Source organism: Notolepis coatsorum (genome assembly GCF_963971535.1).
Source record: "Notolepis coatsorum genome assembly, chromosome: 11".
Taxonomy (NCBI): Eukaryota; Metazoa; Chordata; class Actinopteri; order Aulopiformes; family Paralepididae; genus Notolepis; species Notolepis coatsorum.
In genome coordinates, this window is record NC_140175.1 from 100,256,975 (window position 1) to 100,277,021 (window position 20,047).

The window sequence follows — 20,047 nt, forward strand, 5'->3', positions numbered from 1 at the left end:
ACAAGGCCACTGGCCATGACAACATCCCCTCCAAATTCCTCAGAGACTCAGCAGCAGCCATCACCCCAGTCATCACACACATAATAAACCTCTCCATAAAACAGGGACACGTCCCCAAGGACTTCAAAATTGCGAGAGTAACACCCCTGCACAAAAAGGGCAGCAAATTAGACCCGGGTAACTACCGCCCTGTTTCTATCCTTACATCCATCTCGAAAGTCATGGAAAAAATAGTATACGAACAGATCGAAAAGTACCTCGCGGAAAAAAATCTAATCTACGAATTCCAATCTGGCTTCAGAACATCCCACTCCACTGACACATGCCTTCTCTACTTGAACGACCACATCAAACAAGAGGTGGACGCGGGCAAATACTGCGGCATGGTCATGCTGGACCTACAAAAGGCCTTCGACACTGTCAATCACACCATTCTGATTGACAAGCTAAAAGCAATTGGTTTTGATAGTTTATCAGTGAGCTGGATACAATCCTACCTGGAGGGGAGGGAACAGATGGTGGAAGTAAACAGTACCCTATCCCCCCCCCCCCTCACAGTGAGCTGTGGTGTTCCACAAGGAAGCATACTAGGACCGCTACTATTCCTAATTTATGCAAATGACATGTCGTCAGCTTGTGACTGCAACTTGTTCCTGTTTGCGGACGACTCAGCCCTGCTGGTCTCTGACAAGAACAAGTTACAGGTTGAAAAAGCCCTCAGCTCGGAACTAGGCAAAATCTGCATATGGCTCGCCGACAACAAACTATCATTACACATGGGCAAAACAGAGTCCATTCTCTTCGGTTCAAATAACAAACTCAGCAAGACCGACGGCTTCTCGGTTACAGTGGGTGACAATATTATCACAAGGAAAGATGAAATTACCTACCTGGGTTCCATCCTAGAGGCTAATCTTTCCTGTGACAAAATGGCATCCAATGTAATAAAAAAAGTCAACCAACGAACGCGTTTCTTGTACCGGATCTCCTCTCTGGTAAACAAGAATACCCTGAAGACTCTAGCAGGAGCACTCATTCAAGGGTACTACGACTATGCTTGCACCTCATGGTACCAAAGCACCTCAAAGGCACTAAAAAACAAATTACAAACATCTCAAAACAAGCTAGTCAGACTACTACTTGACCTGACTCCTAGAACCCACCTCACCCCTGCCCACTTTGACAACCTAGGATGGCTTAGAGTAGACGACAGAGTACAGCAACTTGCAATGGGCCTGGTCTACAAGATACACTACGCGACCAAGGTACCCATGTACATGTCAAAATACTTCCCAAAGGTCAGTGAATACCACGATCACAACACCAGAGGGAGCTCCACAAATCATGTAAAACCCAGATTCGGCTCAAACAAGGGACTAAACACGTTTCGCAATTATGCCACATCAATGTGGAACGCCCTGCCTAAAGCTGTAAAGGAATGTGAATCACTACCCACCTTCAAAAACACTCTCAAAAAACACCTACGTGAGACTGCAATTCGAAACTGGCCCCTACAAATGTCCTAACCTAGTTGTACAGTAAATTACCAAGTAAGGCTTTGTCAATATTCCAATGTACAGTGTAAAATGTGTGTGTGTCCCCTTCCCAACCCCCCTCCCCCCCCCACCTCCAATGTACAGCCCTCACCCAACCCACCCAACCCCACCCCACCCAACCAACCTCCTCCAATGTACAGTTTCTATGCCAAATGTATATACACTCCTTTTCTGGACACTTTTGTATCACAAACAGTACTGTATTTGCAAATCTGATATGTCATAAATGTATAGATGTAGCAGTACTGTCTAGTGTCTATCTGTATGTCATGTATGTCATATATGTTATGATGAATTGAAAATGGGGGACCCTGATGTAAACAAGACGAAAGTCTTTCTCTGGTCTGCATCCCCTTAACAATTGTATGTATTGAGCTGTACTGTACTGTACCCATTCTGCAATCTGTTAATAAACTTTTCAATCAATCAATCAATATCTGTTATATTGACGAGGCTTGACAACCGAGAGTTCAGAGTTAACTTCACATTTATTGGCTGTGTGTCTACATGTCGCTTCATGCATCGGGCTCCAGGTTACAACTCTGTGTTTCTTGACTTCCTAGTGTGACATCACTCAACTACGCCAACCAAGAGGCTCAAACTCAACCCGAATACATCACAGTGTCTTCTGTAATATGACTATGCTGCCACCGAAAATTTTCAGTTTGGAATAAATATGGCTGAATGAACACACTTGTATTCCTTACAGTATCCATGAAATTGGACACTTTGACTCCCTTAGATATATCAGATGATTTCTGTACTTTTCACTACCTGTTGTATTACTTCATGAACTATCCTATCAGTCCTTAAAATAATAGAGTTGCAAATATCCATAATATTCTACAAGACATCATTAACACTAACAATATAAATATTTTTTTTTATCATAATGATTCTTGGGAGCCTTTTGACTAAATCTATTTATTTTCTGAGACTGAGATTTGATGCTCGCTCTCTCATTCAACACTCTCTCACACACACACACACACACACACACGCACACACACACATCATCTGTCTCTCCTTGGAAAGTGTATTTAATAGTCAGACTGTCTCCGTTACAAGAGGCATGAGAGTGACCAAAAGTTTACAGCTCCAAAAGAAAGATCAATTAACCCCTTCACCAACACACTACCAACGGGTTAACCCTTTCACTGCGACAATACAGAAGGTTAACCATGTCACTGCCACATGACAAAGGGTTAACCCGTTTACAACCACACTACAGACGGTTAACCCTTTCACTGCCACACTACATATGGTTAACCGTATGTAGTGTGGTAGTGAAAGGGTTAACCTTCTGTAGTGTGGTAGTGAAAGGGTTAAATAAAATTCCTAAAACATGACTGTCCCCCGAGGGACAATTACTCAGACTGACAGGAGTCAAAACGCCGGTGCGATGGTATAATTTTCCAAATGGTATAGGTTCACCGTAGCATGTCTACATGACTCAGGCTTTTATCTATTTCTTTGATGTCTCCCATCGTTAACTATTAGAATGTTGACTTTTAAAATAATAAATATAATATATAAAAAATTATAATTCCATGTCATGATGTTCCCTAAAATAAAAAAAATATCCAAAAATGATAACTGTGATTTGAATATCCGAATTACCCTGTATGTTGCCCTGTCTGTTGCCCTGCACTCTGTCTGTTGCCCTGCGCTGTCTGTTGCCCTGTCTGTCTGTTGTCCTGTCTGTTGTTCTGCTATGTCTGTTGTCCTGTATGTTGTCCTGTCTGTCTGTTGTCCTGTATGTATGTTGTCCTGTCTGTTGTCCTGTCTGTATGTTGTCCTGTCTGTCTGTTGTCCTGTCTGTTGTCCTGTATGTATGTTGTCCTGTCTGTTGTCCTGTCTGTCTGTTGTCCTGTCTGTTGTCCTGTATGTATGTTGTCCTGTCTGTTGTCCTGTCTGTCTGTTGTCCTGGCTGTTGTCATGTATGTATGTTGTCCTGTCTGTTGTCCTGTCTGTATGTTGTCCTGTCTGTTGTCATGTATGTATGTTGTCCTGTCTGTTGTCCTGTCTGTATGTTGTCCTGTCTGTTGTCCTGTATGTATGTTGTCCTGTATGTATGTTGTCCTGTCTGTTGCCCTGTCTGTCTGTTGTCCTGTCTGTTGTTCTGCTATGTCTGTTGTCCTGTATGTTGTCCTGTCTGTCTGTTGTCCTGTATGTATGTTGTCCTGTCTGTTGTCCTGTCTGTATGTTGTCCTGTATGTATGTTGTCCTGTCTGTTGTCCTGTCTGTCTGTTGTCCTGGCTGTTGTCATGTATGTATGTTGTCCTGTCTGTTGTCCTGTCTGTATGTTGTCCTGTCTGTTGTCCTGTATGTATGTTGTCCTGTATGTATGTTGTCCTGTCTGTTGCCCTGTCTGTCTGTTGTCCTGTCTGTTGTTCTGCTATGTCTGTTGTCCTGTATGTTGTCCTGTCTGTCTGTTGTCCTGTATGTATGTTGTCCTGTCTGTTGTCCTGTCTGTCTGTTGTCCTGTATGTTGTCCTGTCTGTCTGTTGTCCTGTCTGTTGTCCTGTATGTATGTTGTCCTGTCTGTTGTCCTGTCTGTCTGTTGTCCTGGCTGTTGTCATGTATGTATGTTGTCCTGTCTGTTGTCCTGTCTGTATGTTGTCCTGTCTGTTGTCCTGTATGTATGTTGTCCTGTATGTATGTTGTCCTGTCTGTTGCCCTGCGCTGTCTGTTGTCCTGTATGTATGTTGTCCTGTATGTATGTTGTCCTGTCTGTTGCCCTGCGCTGTCTGTTGTCCTGTATGTATGTTGTCCTGTATGTATGTTGTCCTGTCTGTTGTCCTGTCTGTTGTCCTGTATGTCTGTTGTCCTGGCTGTTGCCCTGCGCTGTATGTTGCCCTGTATGTCTGTTGTTCTGCTCTGTCTGTTGTCCTGTCTGTTGCCATGTCTGTCTGTTGTTATGATCTGTATGTTGCCCTGCACACTGTCTGTTGTCCTGCATGTTGCCCTGCACACTGTCTGTTGTCATGTATGTTGTCCTGTCTGTTGTCCTGCATGTTGCCCTGCACACTGTCTGTTGTCATGTATGTTGTCCTGTCTGTTGTCCTGTATGTTGTCCTGTCTGTTGTCCTGCATGTTGCCCTGCACACTGTCTGTTGTCCTGTCCGTCGTCCTGTATGTTGTCCTGTCTGTTGTCCTGTCTGTTGTCCTGTCTGTTGTCCTGTCTGTTGTCCTGTCTGTTGTCCTGTCCGTCGTCCTGTATGTTGTCCTGTCTGTTGTCCTGTCTGTTGTCCTGTCTGTTGTCCTGTCTGTTGTCCTGTCTGTTGTCCTGTCTGTTGTCCTGTCTGTTGTCCTGCGCTGTGGAGGCAGGGAGAACAGGTGAGGAGATGCAATAATCAAGTGTAAACAAATGAACATGAACAGAATCAATATACAGGATTTTCAGGATTTAGACAAACACAGATGTTGCCTGAATTTATCGTGTTGTTACCTGATGTGCATTTTATTATGTTTTATTATGTTTTCAAATGTTGCAATAATCAGAATATCTATGCTACATTTATGTCACATGAATGTATAAATTAGTTAGATCATTATATAAAATAAATGAAAAAAGGTATCTTTGCATTTTTTTAAATTGTATTCAAAACACATACAGAACATAATTTTTATAATTCAGAAATATGTTCCCACACGTTTTTGGAATCGGGGGGAAAAAGGAAGATGTTATCCAAAATGTTTTCCAAAAAGTGTTAGGAACCGGTTACAGGTATAGGCTAAAATGCACAACACGGGAGACAGAGGAAAGTTCAACCCCGAAGGGCATTTAATAATACGTTGCAAAAAGTGAACGCACTCCAGTGCGGTGTGTGCGTGTGTCTTGAGCCTGGCGGGTGGGTATCTGTGACCGACGGGGGAAGCAGGGGGGGGAAGCCAGAAGTCATAGTGTGGATGGTGACTATGATCATGGCAGATTTTAAATCTTTATCTAAGACCTTTTGAATGCCAAAATTATTATGACTTTGTGTATATTCTTTTATTGACACCTGCAAATACCTACTGTATAGGCAATTGTTCAATTGAATAGTAGCATAGTATTTTTTATATTTATATTTGAATGAAGGCCATATACATTCTCATTGTGGATATTCAGAATATGAATATATGATGAATATATCATCGCCCGGTGATAAATACAGATTTGACGTTTGTAAAAACATTACAGTCATACAAGATAGCGGAGAACAAAGCCCACTTGTCAACTATAATCATGTAATCATCTAATCAGGGCTATAATCATGTATATAATCATCTAATCAGGGCTATAATCATGTATATAATCATCTAAGATAAGATAAGATAAGATATTCCTTTATTGATCCCTTTGGGGAAATTCAGGCATCATAGCAGCATGGGGGGGAGGGGGGGGGGGTACATGTAGTAAAACAACACAGTATACAGGTAGTCAAAAACAACACAGGCAGTGTAAACAATTTGATCAATATGGTCAATATAATTTACTATCTGACTCGCTGAGGAATATTCACATTATTCACAGTGTCACATAAGGTGCAGTATGCATGAGGTAGTGTTATAATTTACTATCTACTGAGTATACATTATTCACAGTATCACGGTATCCACTGAAATATACATTATTCACAGTATCACAGTATCAACATAGGGTGCAGTAAGCCTAAGGTAGTGTAGGTTGTCCTCCTTGGGTTCCTATAAGTCCCAGGTCAATGTCTGGTAGCAGTCGCTGTCGCTGCCCCCTGTTGTGGAGCCTGGAGGCTGCTAGTCGCTGCCCACTGTTGTGGAGCCTGATGGCCGCTGGTATGAAGGACTGTCCGAGGCGGTTAGTTGAGTGTCGGGGGGGAATGAGTCTGTGGCTGAACGAGCTTCTCATCTTGACTAGCTCGTCCTAGAGGGGGTGGTAGGGGTTCTCCATGATGGCAGCCAGCTTCCTTATCATCCCCCTCTCTACCATCACCTCAAGTCTAGGTAGCTCGACTCCCACCACGGAGCTAGCCTTCCTCACCAGCTTGTTGAGCTTGTTGGTGTCCCTTGAGTTGATGTAGCCTCCCCAGCATGCCACAGCATAGAAGAGGATGCTGGCCACAACAGACTGGTAAAAAGACTGCAGCAGTTTGTTGCACACATTGAAGGACCTGAATCTCCTCAGGAAGAACAGCCAGAGCAGGGCTCTAATCATGTATATAATCATCTAATCAGGGCTATAATCATGTGGTCTGATTATACACATAACTCTCGATAAGGTCATCGATAAGTGAGCTCACATTAAGCAAAATACGCATGTATGTTTATTAATACAACATTTAGAGGATTTAGCAAAGGCCCTTAAATCACCTACTCCATGATGAATTGTAGGGGTGTAACGGTACACATAAGCCACGGTCCGGTACGTACCTTGGTTTTGGGGTCACGGTTCAGTACGAGTTCGGTACAACAGGAAAAAATATTTCTAATAATTATTAGATATTTATTATAATTATTATTATTATTATTAAATATAATGATATTTTATTTAAGCATTACATCACGCGCAGGAGTGGTTTGTGACCAATAAACCATGCCTAGGGGTGGTCGTTAGACCCCCCTAGGCATGGTTTATTGGTCACAAATCACGACTACAAGTGGTGTAAAGCTTTTATACAACTGCCAGATTCATCCAACCTTATTTCTATACAATAAACACACATTAATCGAAGATTTATTGAAAAAACCATCCGCCAGAAAAAGTAGTTCCCACAACTACAAAAAAGACAAGTTGCCTCCATGTGGAAGCAGCTTGAAGTGCATCCAACCAAACTAACACATCCAACTGTGTATTATTGGAATGATTGAGAGAAGTTGCCTCATGTGGAAGCAGCTTGAAGTGCATCCAACCAACTAACACATCCAACTGTGTATTATTGGAATGATTGATTGAAAATTTTATTACCAGATGCAGAATGGGTACAATACAGTACGGCTCAATACACACAATTGTTAAGGGAATGCAGACCTACTTTCCATAGAACTTCATTCTTAGATGCTTCTATATAAAGTAGGTAAAACAAATTAAAACGTTTTCTTTGCCCTATAGGAAAAAAACTTTTTCTTCGCCCTATTTTTTTATTTATTTCTTTTAGCCTAAACTTAACCAGTTGGAAACCAGGGGTACAGTAATAAAATTAGCAATCAACCAATCAATCAATTCAATAGACCATGCTCACTTAAAACAGCGCTGCTTCTCTCTCAGTCTGACTCCCCCGCTGTTGCAGACAGGAGTGTGTGTGTGTGTGTGTGTGTGTGTGTGCGTGTGTGTGTGTGTGTGTGTGTGTGTCACAGTGTGTGTGTGTGTGTGTGTGTGTGTATGTGTGTGTGTGTGTGTGTGTGTGTGTGTATGTGTGTGTGTGTTTGTGGGTACGCCAGCGTCGGACAGTGTGAGAGTGAACGCTGCAGTCAGTGGGAAGGAAGTAGAAATTTAAATCAATCAATTAATCAATCAATCAATCCGCGATTTTTCTTTTGTTCTAGATTGACTCAAGACCCATCAATTACATCATCCAACATTGTTTAAAGGACTAACACATTCCCCTTGACAGAATCGCTTCATATTTAGTCGTTATGGTGCTATCAACATATCCATTTGTTGTCCGCAATCTTGTTTTCTCCCGGAGTGAGCCGGGGAGTGATATGTGATTCGGTTGTGGGCGGGTCCTGAGCCCAGGACCGTGGATTGTTGCCAATAAAGACGTGTAAATGGCCAATCAGAATCGAGAAATTTGCATGCCGTTGTATAATTAAGCATTACATCACGCGCAGGAGTGGTTTGTGACCAATAAACCATGCCTAGGGGTGGTCGTTAGGCCCGAGGCGCAGCCGAGGGTCGTTAGACCCCCCTAGGCATGGTTTATTGGTCACAAATCACGACTACAAGTGGTGTAAAGCTTTTATACAACTGCCAGATTCATCCAACCTTATTTCTATACAATAAACACACATTAATCGAAGATTTATTGAAAAAACCATCCGCCAGAAAAAGTAGTTCCCACAACTACAAAAAAGACAAGTTGCCTCCATGTGGAAGCAGCTTGAAGTGCATCCAACCAAACTAACACATCCAACTGTGTATTATTGGAATGATTGAGAGAAGTTGCCTCATGTGGAAGCAGCTTGAAGTGCATCCAACCAACTAACACATCCAACTGTGTATTATTGGAATGATTGATTGAAAATGTTATTACCAGATGCAGAATGGGTACAATACAGTACGGCTCAATACACACAATTGTTAAGGGAATGCAGACCTACTTTCCATAGAACTTCATTCTTAGATGTTTCTATATAAAGTAGGTAAAACAAATTAAAACGTTTTCTTTGCCCTATAGGAAAAAAACGTTTTCTTCGCCCTATTTTTTTATTTATTTCTTTTAGCCTAAACTTAACCAGTTGGAAACCAGGGGTACAGTAATAAAATTAGCAATCAACCAATCAATCAATTCAATAGACCATGCTCACTTAAAACAGCGCTGCTTCTCTCTCAGTCTGACTCCCCCGCTGTTGCAGACAGGAGTGTGTGTGTGTGTGTGTGTGTGTGTGTGTGTGTGTGTGTGTGTGTGTGTGTGTGTGTGTGTGTGTGTGTGTGTGTGTGTGTGTGTGTGTGTGCGTGTGTGTGTGTGTATGTGTGTGTGTGTGTGTGTGTGTGTGTGTGTGTGTGTGTGTGTGTGTGTGTGTGTGTGTGTATGTGTGTGTGTGTGTTTGTGGGTACGCCAGCGTCGGACAGTGTGAGAGTGAACGCTGCAGTCAGTGGGAAGGAAGTAGAAATTTAAATCAATCAATTAATCAATCAATCAATCCGCGATTTTTCTTTTGTTCTAGATTGACTCAAGACCCATCAATTACATCATCCAACATTGTTTAAAGGACTAACACATTCCCCTTGACAGAATCGCTTCATATTTAGTCGTTATGGTGCTATCAACATATCCATTTGTTGTCCGCGATCTTGTTTTCTCCCGGAGTGAGCCGGGGAGTGATATGTGATTCGGTTGTGGGCGGGTCCTGAGCCCAGGACCGTGGATTGTTGCCAATAAAGATGTGTAAATGGCCAATCAGAATCGAGAAATTTGCATGCCGTTGTATAATAAGTTATACTGTATGTACCCGGAGTCAGCATTGCCTGCGGCTTGGGCCGATCGTCATACTAACTCGTTTGGCTGAGTTAGCGGGAGGGAAGTCGTGGGTGGTAATCTGGCGTTGTGGACAGCCTACAGGTCAGGTCTGGGCGGCTGCTCAGTGAAAGGCAGGAAGTGGTGAAGGCAGCGTGACCTCCCACGCGTTACACTTCACCAATGAGAGTCCTCGCTGCCAGGTGAAAAGAGAGCTACTGGCTGTCTCCGCATGTGTCGGAGGAAGCATGTGGTGGACTTCAGGGTTCCCTTGTACCGACCAGTAGGGGCAACATGCGCACAGCGACCATGTAGGGGAGGGGGTGGGGAATTGGCATAACGACTAAATTGGGATGGGGAGAAAAACATAGAAAATCAAGCGGAGAAAAAGAGGATAAAAAAAATTATACTATAAGTTTCAGTTTCACTTCTAGAGTAGATTTAACTTCACGTGAATACAATTCTGCACACAAAAAGAAGTTCTGAGTGTGTTAGTGGTTAACGTATAACGTTGCATTCATTCGGTACACAGCGTGTACTGAACCGAAGGACACGTGTATACCGTTACACCCCTAATGAATTGGTATCGACTTCTAGCAAAGAGACAGGTTGGAAAGCCTAAAATTAGATGAGATCACTGTCCCACATTGAGTAGCCTTTTGGGACTTTAATGACCTGCTGAGATCAGAGCTGATTATAATCCCATGTGAATCATCCCATGAGTCTATCATTTGTAAGGTACAACTTTTTAGTGCAAATTATCTTCTGAATTATGGTGGAGACAGGTCTCCTGATAACATTAATCCAATGCGAATGCACACATCCCAGTCATTTCAGGCACAAAACTGGCTTCACTAATTAAAATCACAAACAATAGCTAAAAATATCCATTGATAATCTCACTGTTAATTATCTCCACCAGACGGAAGCCTGGGGAGATCATGTGTGCGTTGCGACGTTGCGTGTGTGTGAATGAGTCTGTCCGTCTGTCTTTCTGTCTGCAGCTAATCTTGCAAACTACTAGGCCTGTCCCCAACTAAGGATTTGTATAGTCGACTTTGATTTGCCCCCCCCCCCCCCCCCCCAATAAAAAGAAGAAAGTATTTGTTGGGCCGTGTGGGGGGTGCGTCTGAAGGAGTCGAGTGAAGGCTTCTTGTCCTCTTGCAATCGGTCCACTGATGGATACATCTTGATATTAGTCTAGTGTGTTCATTAGATTGGTGAAATCCTCTTTCAGTGCCTCTGTGCCCATTTTCTTAGGCAGTTAGCCTCTCTGGTATGCGCACCATATGTGTTAGCCACGCTTCTAGGCCTCTTTGCTCTTTTTTCCCTTTGCATTCGACTAAGAGGTTGGCAGTCGACTACGGCTCATTTCGATCCATTAGTCGACTATTCGACTAGTCGAGGTCATCCCTACAAACTACAGCGCAGATTTGAGTGAGAGGTTGTTCATAGGCTGACAGCAATCCAGGGACCTGGATTCTGGAATATATTTCAGACCGGTGAATAACAAGTACTCTATTTGAATTAATTTCCATCATTGTCCATTGATAAATATTCAGTATGAAGTTACACCTTTTGAATGCAAGATGGTGATACTTTGCTGACAATCAGCTTTCTGGCACCATGCCATAGTGAACCTATTGTCGTCAATAATATACCTATGTATTCAAAAGGTGTATTAATTAATATCCATCATGGTCCATTGAAATAAGCCCCACCCACTTTCATATTGTATGAACCATTCGACGTTGAGACTTATGGGAGGTGTCCATCACCTTAAAGTTTTAAAAGTTTATTCCATGATCAGCATGAAGAGGTAAGCTTCCATTAGCAATATCTCCACAAAGCTTCTGAACATAAATTATGTTTTATGTTAAATGTCCACCTTGCAGACTAAATAGAAATAAAGAAAGAAACAGTTCTCCATCGCTCCCTCTCTGCACATGGTCTGAGCAAATAGTTTGTGACTTTTGATGATGTCATCCCCTTGAGACAACTATGACCAATAGACCACTGCACTTCCGCGTTACGTTGAGCTCATGGAGGAGAGAGTGGGGGAAGGAAATTAATGAATGTGGATGAGAGCCTCAACATTAAGTGGTTGTAGCTACGGCTGTGGGGGTGCTGGAGACATGATCCAATAGACTGTTATACGCATGAGTCTCCTGAACACGGCGCGACCAATCCCGAATCGATCGGCACTTTCTCGGCCGAGCTATAGTCGCTTTTTTGCACCTACTCCCGAACTACACATGCACAGATTGATGAACCTAGACTCCGTGGGCAATCTGCGCCAGCGTAGTTCGGGAGTAGGTGCGGAAAAATTACTAAGTAGTCATTACACATGACCAGAGAAATGTCCGGTTTCTTTGAAGCCCTGTAGCTCAGAAATGAGTAGTGTGTTATAAGCATGATTCATAAGACATACTGTAGATTGAAAAGTATCTGCCTGATTTGGACAAGTGATGGCTTATTTTGAAGGTATGAACCTGTACTTTCATATTATGTAAAATTATATTGAAAAAAACCCTAAAGGGCCCATAATCGGGGGGGGGGGTCACAATCACAAAAATGCCCAGACCTTAGAGCAGGGGTGGGCAATTATTTTTCCCAGGGGGCCGAATGAGCAACTGAAAATATGTTGGAGGGCCGGGCCAAAATTCCAAACTCAATTATGCATAATATACATTTTATTTCTATATAAAAAGCAGTAAATGGCAATTAAAAGGTGAGGTTAGCTTTCAAAAATATCATTTATTCAAATAGAATTTATTTCCAAAATGATAAACAAAATGTGAAACATTAATAACAAAGGGCATTTTGAGTTTCATATACTATTGAAACAAGGATTTTCTTAGCTTTCTAAAGACATCACATCATCTTATAGCCAAAATAAACAAGACATGTCACTGAACTGTGTAAAGAAAAGTGTCCCAGTTTTGTAGCCTTTTTTACTTTACATGCCTATATTAACACTTTAATCGCCAAGGATGCCTTAACTCATCATTCCCCGCCATGCTAATTCTGCCAATGACGCCGTAACACGTCATTGAGATCAATATTTCAAAATGATCTTTTCAAAAAGATCATATTTCTCCCGCAGAGACTTGAGATCTACTGTTGATCCCCTCTCAACTCTCCAACGGTTCAAGAGCGCCATCTGGTGGCGGATCGCCCAAACCGGAAACTGGAAAACGGAAACTGGTGCTCATCCAAATTCAGTCCGATCACTTGCTATAGGTCCCGGGACTCGAGCTAGACACAATGGATAGCGATCCGTTACCAATAACTCAATAAACAACATGATTTGGACGTATATACTATTATACAACCTGGAGATGGATCGCATATTTCAACATCCCATAATAGGAATATTTTTGCTCCACGCTCATCGCCCAACGGCCCGAGGAGACTGGGGTAAGTTTCAGCGTTTTTTTTTACCGTGTTCGATACAAACTGCTCTAATGATCATATCACCCACACTAGATGAATCATCTAACGTTGGCCACGGAATTATAAACGACCCCCCCCCATCCGGTCAACATCAGATGATAAGTAGTAACTTCTAGAAGCACGTCCATTTGACATTTTTTATCTCGCGCCGATCGCTATCAAACTGTATTTGATCATCAATATAATGCATTTAGGGCTATAAATCACGTTCTGCAGAATTCTGCAGAAAACGATAAAAACATATTTATGCTTTAGACCGTATTTTAGTATGAATATGTGAATGAAAAAGTATAACGTTCCTGAACGATAGATTATTGACATTGAATGGGCCATAGTAATGTCAATTTAGCAATACAATTTAAAAAGTTATAGCCCTGCAAAGAAGGGGAACTTCTCCATAGACAAATAGAGCTGGCAGAGGATGGTATAAGGATGTACATAAGCCTGACAAAGAAAGTGTTAAACATTTAATGTTTTCAGAACTGTGCAAAAAAAAGAAAAAAAAATATCAAGTGTCCCATTTCACTTGTTATATTTCCACATTTTAGTGTTATTCAGTTTTTTTTTCATGCAGTGTGAGAAATCCAGTCTCTGTTGAGCATTAACAAGTCCATCAAAGTCAGGTTGCATGTCTGAGGTGGAGATGCGAAGCACAGCTGCCAGATGTTCATCAGTGAGAGAGGATCTGTACCTGGACTTGGTAAACGTCATGACTGAGAATGTCTGTTCACATATGTAGGTGGATCCAAAGAGAACCAACATCTTCTGAGCATGTCTCCTCATGTTTGGAAAGTTCTCCTCCTTGAGAGCAGAGTAGAACTCTAGCAGTGATGCTGACTTAAAGTGCTCTTTCAGTAGTGAATCAGACTGCAGTTCAATGAGTTCAAGCTGAACAACTATCAACACTGCAGGTAAAGGGAGAGGAAACCAGCTGCATTTCATCCTCAACCTTTTTGAAATCTTGAAAACGCCTTGAAAATTCATCATGCAGTGCTCCTAACATGGATGAGTACCTGTGCCGGTGATCAGCTGATGGTTTGACTTCTTTCAGGATTTTCATGTGTTTGAGATTGTTGCTGCCTAGTTGCCTTGAAATTAATAGCAACTTTGTCATGAAGGCTTTCACATGGCTATGCATTTCATGAGCAAAAATGCCCTTGCCCTGCAGTTGTGTGTTCAGTAGGGATGGGTACCGTTCACATTTGAACCGATACGGTACCGGTACCTGTGAATCGATACCGGTACCCAACGGTACCTTTTTTCTGTACTTTAGTCTCTAAAAATGTAATATACCTACTAGGGCTGCAACGATTAGTCGACATAATCGACGACGTCAATTATAAAAAATCGTCGACGAGGAATTGTTGTGTCGATTAGTCGTTTAAAAAAAAAATTTGCACTACCTATCTTTGTGAAAGTGGCTTCTCAGCTCTGGTCCAGCTGAAGACTTCTTAGCTTAACATAACAGGCCGACAGTAAGTTTGGGGGAACTAATGGGATAACTGGGGATGTTGTTTGCTCCTGACAAGAGTCTCAAAGTCTGGGGTGATGGTAGACAAAGCAACTCTGAGGTCATGCTCAATGTCCAATCTGTTACTCTGCTCTGTCTTCAGCTGGACCAGAGCTGAGAAGCCACTTTCACAAAGATAGGTAGTGAAAAAAAATAAAAATAAAAAAAATAAAAATTATAAAAAAATATATAATTATTATTATTTTTTTATATAATTTTTTTTCGATTAGTCGACTAATCGAAAAAATAATCGACAGATTAGTCTACTACCAAAATAGTCATTAGTTGCAGCCCTACTACATACCTCAGTTGTGAAAAAAAAATCCAAACTTCAAACCACAAGTTCGACCGTTTTCGGCTTGCCCCGACTGCTTTGTTGTTGAATCAAGTCAAATCCTAGGTAAGCGTATATTGTGCGTGTGAACGTTGACATGAAAAGAAAAAAGTTAAAAAAAAATATATATATAATATATATTAAAAAAAATATATATATATATATTTTTTCTAATTATCATGTAATGTTTCGCGGGCCGGTCAGAATCATCCGTACAATGCCCAGGTCTGCCTTAGAGGGTTAAATAGCTGCCATGTCTGCAAGGGCCTTTACATCTGATTACATTACATTACATCTGAAGATTATTGCATTGCCAACGTACACTAGGCAATTGAAAGGAGTCTTTTCGCATATCCCTCCTACACATACACACTCACTCACATTCCTCAGAAGGGGTCCGACAAGGGTCGCCTGCAGTGTAGCAGTGTGGGGGTTCAATGCCTTGCTCAAGGGCACTTAGGCAGGATGGTGGGCACTGTAGATGTAATACCAGCCACTCTTCTTCAGTCACCAGCTCACAGCTGGAATTACACCCTCCTGTCTGGGAACGGGGATCGAAACAGCGACCTTTCGGTTACCGGCCAGCCTCTTTACCCCTAGGCCATCCTACCTCCCCCTAGGCATATCCACTTCCATTTGTATCTCTTCCATAGTGCTTTAAAAACCCTCTACCGTGAAGCCGAGCGTGTTTTAATTTATGTAGCGATGATTCAGAAGTGTTCTCTCTAACGTCACGGCTAACACCCCCGATGGTGGTTTATTGTCAATGAAAATCTGACAGATGGGCTACAAGTGTAAACTTTTAGTTTTATATTCGGCAGCAGGTCACAAGCACAGGCTGGTGGTGAGGGTCCTCCAGATGGCGGAGAGGAGGGAAGGGCCAAGCGGTTAGCAAGGTATTGTTCAGTATCTGCTGTTATCGGTGGCCACTCAGTGTGGAGGATGCTGCTATTTGTAACCAACTAACCATGACGTGTTTTTTTCTGTTACCTTTTCACCTGCTACTGCTATTAGATAAAAAATATGATTTAATTTATATATAAATAAATATTAAATATTGTTCATCATGTGGCCAATCAGGCACTTTTGTAACTAACTGTCTCTCAATATCTGATTCCATTATTAGTGTGTATGCCTAATGGACATAAATAAATAATTAAAATGTGTGTGTGTGTTTGCTGAGCATGTCAGAAAACATTTTACTTATTTAACTTTTACATAATCAATTTAATGGTATTAAATCCTCTTTCCCCCCCAAAGAGTGACATTGGGACATCCCTAATCTAAATATAAATGTCTCATTAAACCAGATGCCATGATATTTATATTCTCTCTTAATGTTTGATCCATTCACAGTGGATATATGCAGATTATTGTTAATGATACGCAATATGTCATGTTCTCACCAGAGCTCACGTCTACTGATACATTACCTCATGGCTACTAAGACATTACCTCATGGCTACTGAGACATTACCTCATGGCTACTAAGACATTACCTCATGGCTACTGAGACATTACCTCATGGCTACTGAGACATTACCTCATGGCTACTGATACATTACATCATGGCTACTGAGACATTACCTCATGGCTACTGAGACATTACATCATGGCTACTGAGACATTACCTCATGGCTACTGAGACATTACCTTGTGTCTACTGAGACATTACCTTGTGTCTACTGAGACATTACCTCATGGATACTGAGACATTACCGTGTGTCTACTGATGCATTATCTTGTGTCTACTGATGCATTACCTTGTATCTACTGATGCATTACCTTGTGTCTACTGATGCATTACCTTGTATCTACTGATGCATTACCTTGTGTCTACTGATGCATTACCTTGTGTCTACTGATGCATTACCTTGTGTCTACTGATGCATTAGCTTGTGTCTACTGATGCATTACCTTGTGTCTACTGATGCATTATCTTGTGTCTACTGATGCATTACCTTGTGTCTACTGATGCATTACATTGTGTCTACTGATGCATTACCTTGTGTCTACTGATGCATTACCTTGTGTCTACTGAAGCATTACCTTGTGTCTACTGAAGCATTACCTTGTGTCTACTGAGACATTACCTTGTGTCTACTGATGCATTACCTTGTGTCTACTGAGGCATTACCTTGTGTCTACTGATGCATTACCTTGTGTCTACTGAGGCATTACCTCGCTAACACCTCTGCTCTCATAGATTACATACTTAGTGTATCTGTCGTACTATACTTACAACAGAACAGCATTGACTGTTCCCAGAATCATTACCGAGCTCAAGAATCTTAGCATAATATAGAATAAAAAGAGAACCAGAATCAGTAGGATAGCTAATTATCCAGATGTCCTTAGTTAAACTTGACTTGACTGTAGGTGTGACTTGATTTTACTTGATCCTACATGGGACTTGTATTGGGACATACTAAATGCTAAAATCCGTCACTGCCTCTCCCCCCCCTGCTGCTGAATCCCTCATACACGCCTTCATCTCCTCCCGCCTGGACTATTGCAACTCCCTCCTCACTGGCATCACTTCCCGCTCCCTCCATAAACTGCAGATGGTCCAAAACTCAGCCGCCCGCCTCCTCACTAACACCCGGTCCCGTGAACACATCACTCCTGTCCTCCACTCTCTCCACTGGCTCCCGATCAAACACTGCATAAACTTCAAAACACTACTCCTCACCTTCAAAGCCCTCAACAGCCTGGCCCCCCCCTACCTGACTGATCTCCTTCTTCCCTACCACCCCACCCGTTCCCTCCGGTCCTCCTCACTGTCCCGACATCTGAACTCAAAAACGTTGGTGATCGGGCCTTTTCTCACACTGCACCCCGACTCTGGAACTCCCTCCCCCAGTCCATCAGAGACTCCCCTACACTCTCCACCTTCAAAGCACGCCTCAAAACCCACCTGTTCTCCCTTGCCTCCCTTGCCCCCCCCCCCCCCCCCCCCCCCTTCAACCCGATTGATGTCTGTCTCCTGTCGCTCTGTCTTTTTGTGCTATCTCAGGGCCCGCGTCCACCTAGCGCATATTTAGGACCGCACGCGTCTGTTTTCAATGTATTACAATGGGGAGGGAGCGCATGCGGCCCCATGCGGCCGCCTCTAGGAAGTGCGCTGCCGTCGGCTTCTTTTTCAGCGCCTTTATGCGGCCGCACAAGCCAGAGAGTTGAAACTGGCTGAACTTTTCTAGAGCGGTGCGCCGAGCGCATATTCAAACAACCAATCACAGCCAGTCATCTACCACTCTGCTTGTAACCTGACACCGGAGCTGCCTGCCTGTCTGGCTGTCTCCACACAGACCATTGAGATCCGCGACAAAACTAATAATAATAACTACACGAATACACTACTAAAAAGCTAATAAAAAGCAAAGGGCGAACTGTGGTGTCAGGCAATAACTATATATATAATTAATATACAATAAAGTTATTCAAATATGCTATAATATGTGCAAAACCGCGGCATGGCTGTAGATTTCTTTCTGTCATCTACAAGATGCGCGTCAAGCCAGCTCTGCCGGCGCACTCCCAGCATGTTTCACGGAGAAATATGCGCTAGGTGGACGCGGGCCCTCATGCTGCTTTACCCTGTTCCCCCCATGGTCTCATGTTCATTCTATTTTGTTTCTTTGTTTTGTTTCTTTATTTTTGTTTCTTTGTTTTTACTATGTTCCTAACTACTGTCAGCGTCTTCGGGTAATTGAGAAGCGCTATACAAATAAAATGAATTATTGTTATTATTATGGACTCTATGATGCCTCCCCTGCTCAGCTTGCACTGGAGGCACGTGCTGTTGTTGTTGTTGTTGTTGTTGTTGTTGTTGTTGTTGTTGTTGTTGTTGTTGTTGTTGTTGTTGTTGGTGGTGTTGGTGTTGTTTTGGATTGTGAGTGAAGGGCATAATAATAATAAACTGGACTTTTGAAGAAGTCTTTATTCATCATGCAATTTTTGGGGTCGCCGATGAGATTGAGTATCTGCGCTTGACCAATCCCGTCGTCCTTCCCCCCCAAGGGCAGCCGGGAGCAGATAGGGCCGCGCCCCGGGGACCAATCCAAGTGCTCCTGTCAGTCTTTGTCAGGGAACGCGACAACGTTAGCGATCTGTTGTGCATGTTTTTCCATTGGGTTTATCTTATCTGGAGGGGAAACCCTACCCTGTTAACCACTACACCACTGTGCCGGACGAGGAGGAGGCAGATGAACAGGTCACAGTGCTTCCAGTGGAGCAGTTCCAGTGGGGGGTGGGGATGTTCCTGCTCCTTCTCCGCAGAGCAATATAGCCTCAGTGTGTTGGTCTCAAATATGGGTCCATCATCACAAGTTATGCACTTGAATTATGGGCCACCGTGTTCTTGTGTGCGTTTTTAGCAGTGTGGCTGTGTGTGTGTGTGTGTGTGTGTGTGTGTGTGTGTGTGTGTGTGTGTGTGTGTGTGTGTGTGTGTGTGTGTGTGTGTGTGTGTGTGTGTGTGTGTGTGTGTGTAGGTGTGTGTGTGTGTGTGTGTGTGTGTGTGCGTGCGTGCGTGCGTGCGGGCATGCGTGCGTGTTTTTGTGTGTGCATGTGTGTGCGCGTGTGTGTGCGTGCGTGTGTGTGTGGAGAGAAAATGAAGAAAAAAGTCAAGTCAGAAAGATAGCGAGAAAGATAGAATGGGAGAATGGGAGAGAGAGAGAGAGAGAGAGAGAGAGAGAGAGAGAGAGAGAGAGAGAGAGAGAGAGAGAGAGAGAGAGAGAGAGAGAGAGAGAGAGAGAGAGAGAGAGAGAGAGAGAGAGAGAGAGAGAGAGAGCATGTTTAGCGCTGGGTAATGTGCCCTGGAGGGGTTTTGTGAACCAAGAAACAAGGGCACATGTTTATGTATGAGGGTAGAAACAGTGTTTCTGTCTGTGAATATGATTTTACCTGCAGCCATACACACAGTTCATGACTAAACCATCCCTCTCTGCTCTTGACTGGGCTCTCTTAGCCACGCCTGGCAACCAGGAGAGGGGCTGGTATGACATCACCCTGTGGTAGGGCTGTCCCCGACTAAGGATTTGGATAGTCGATATTT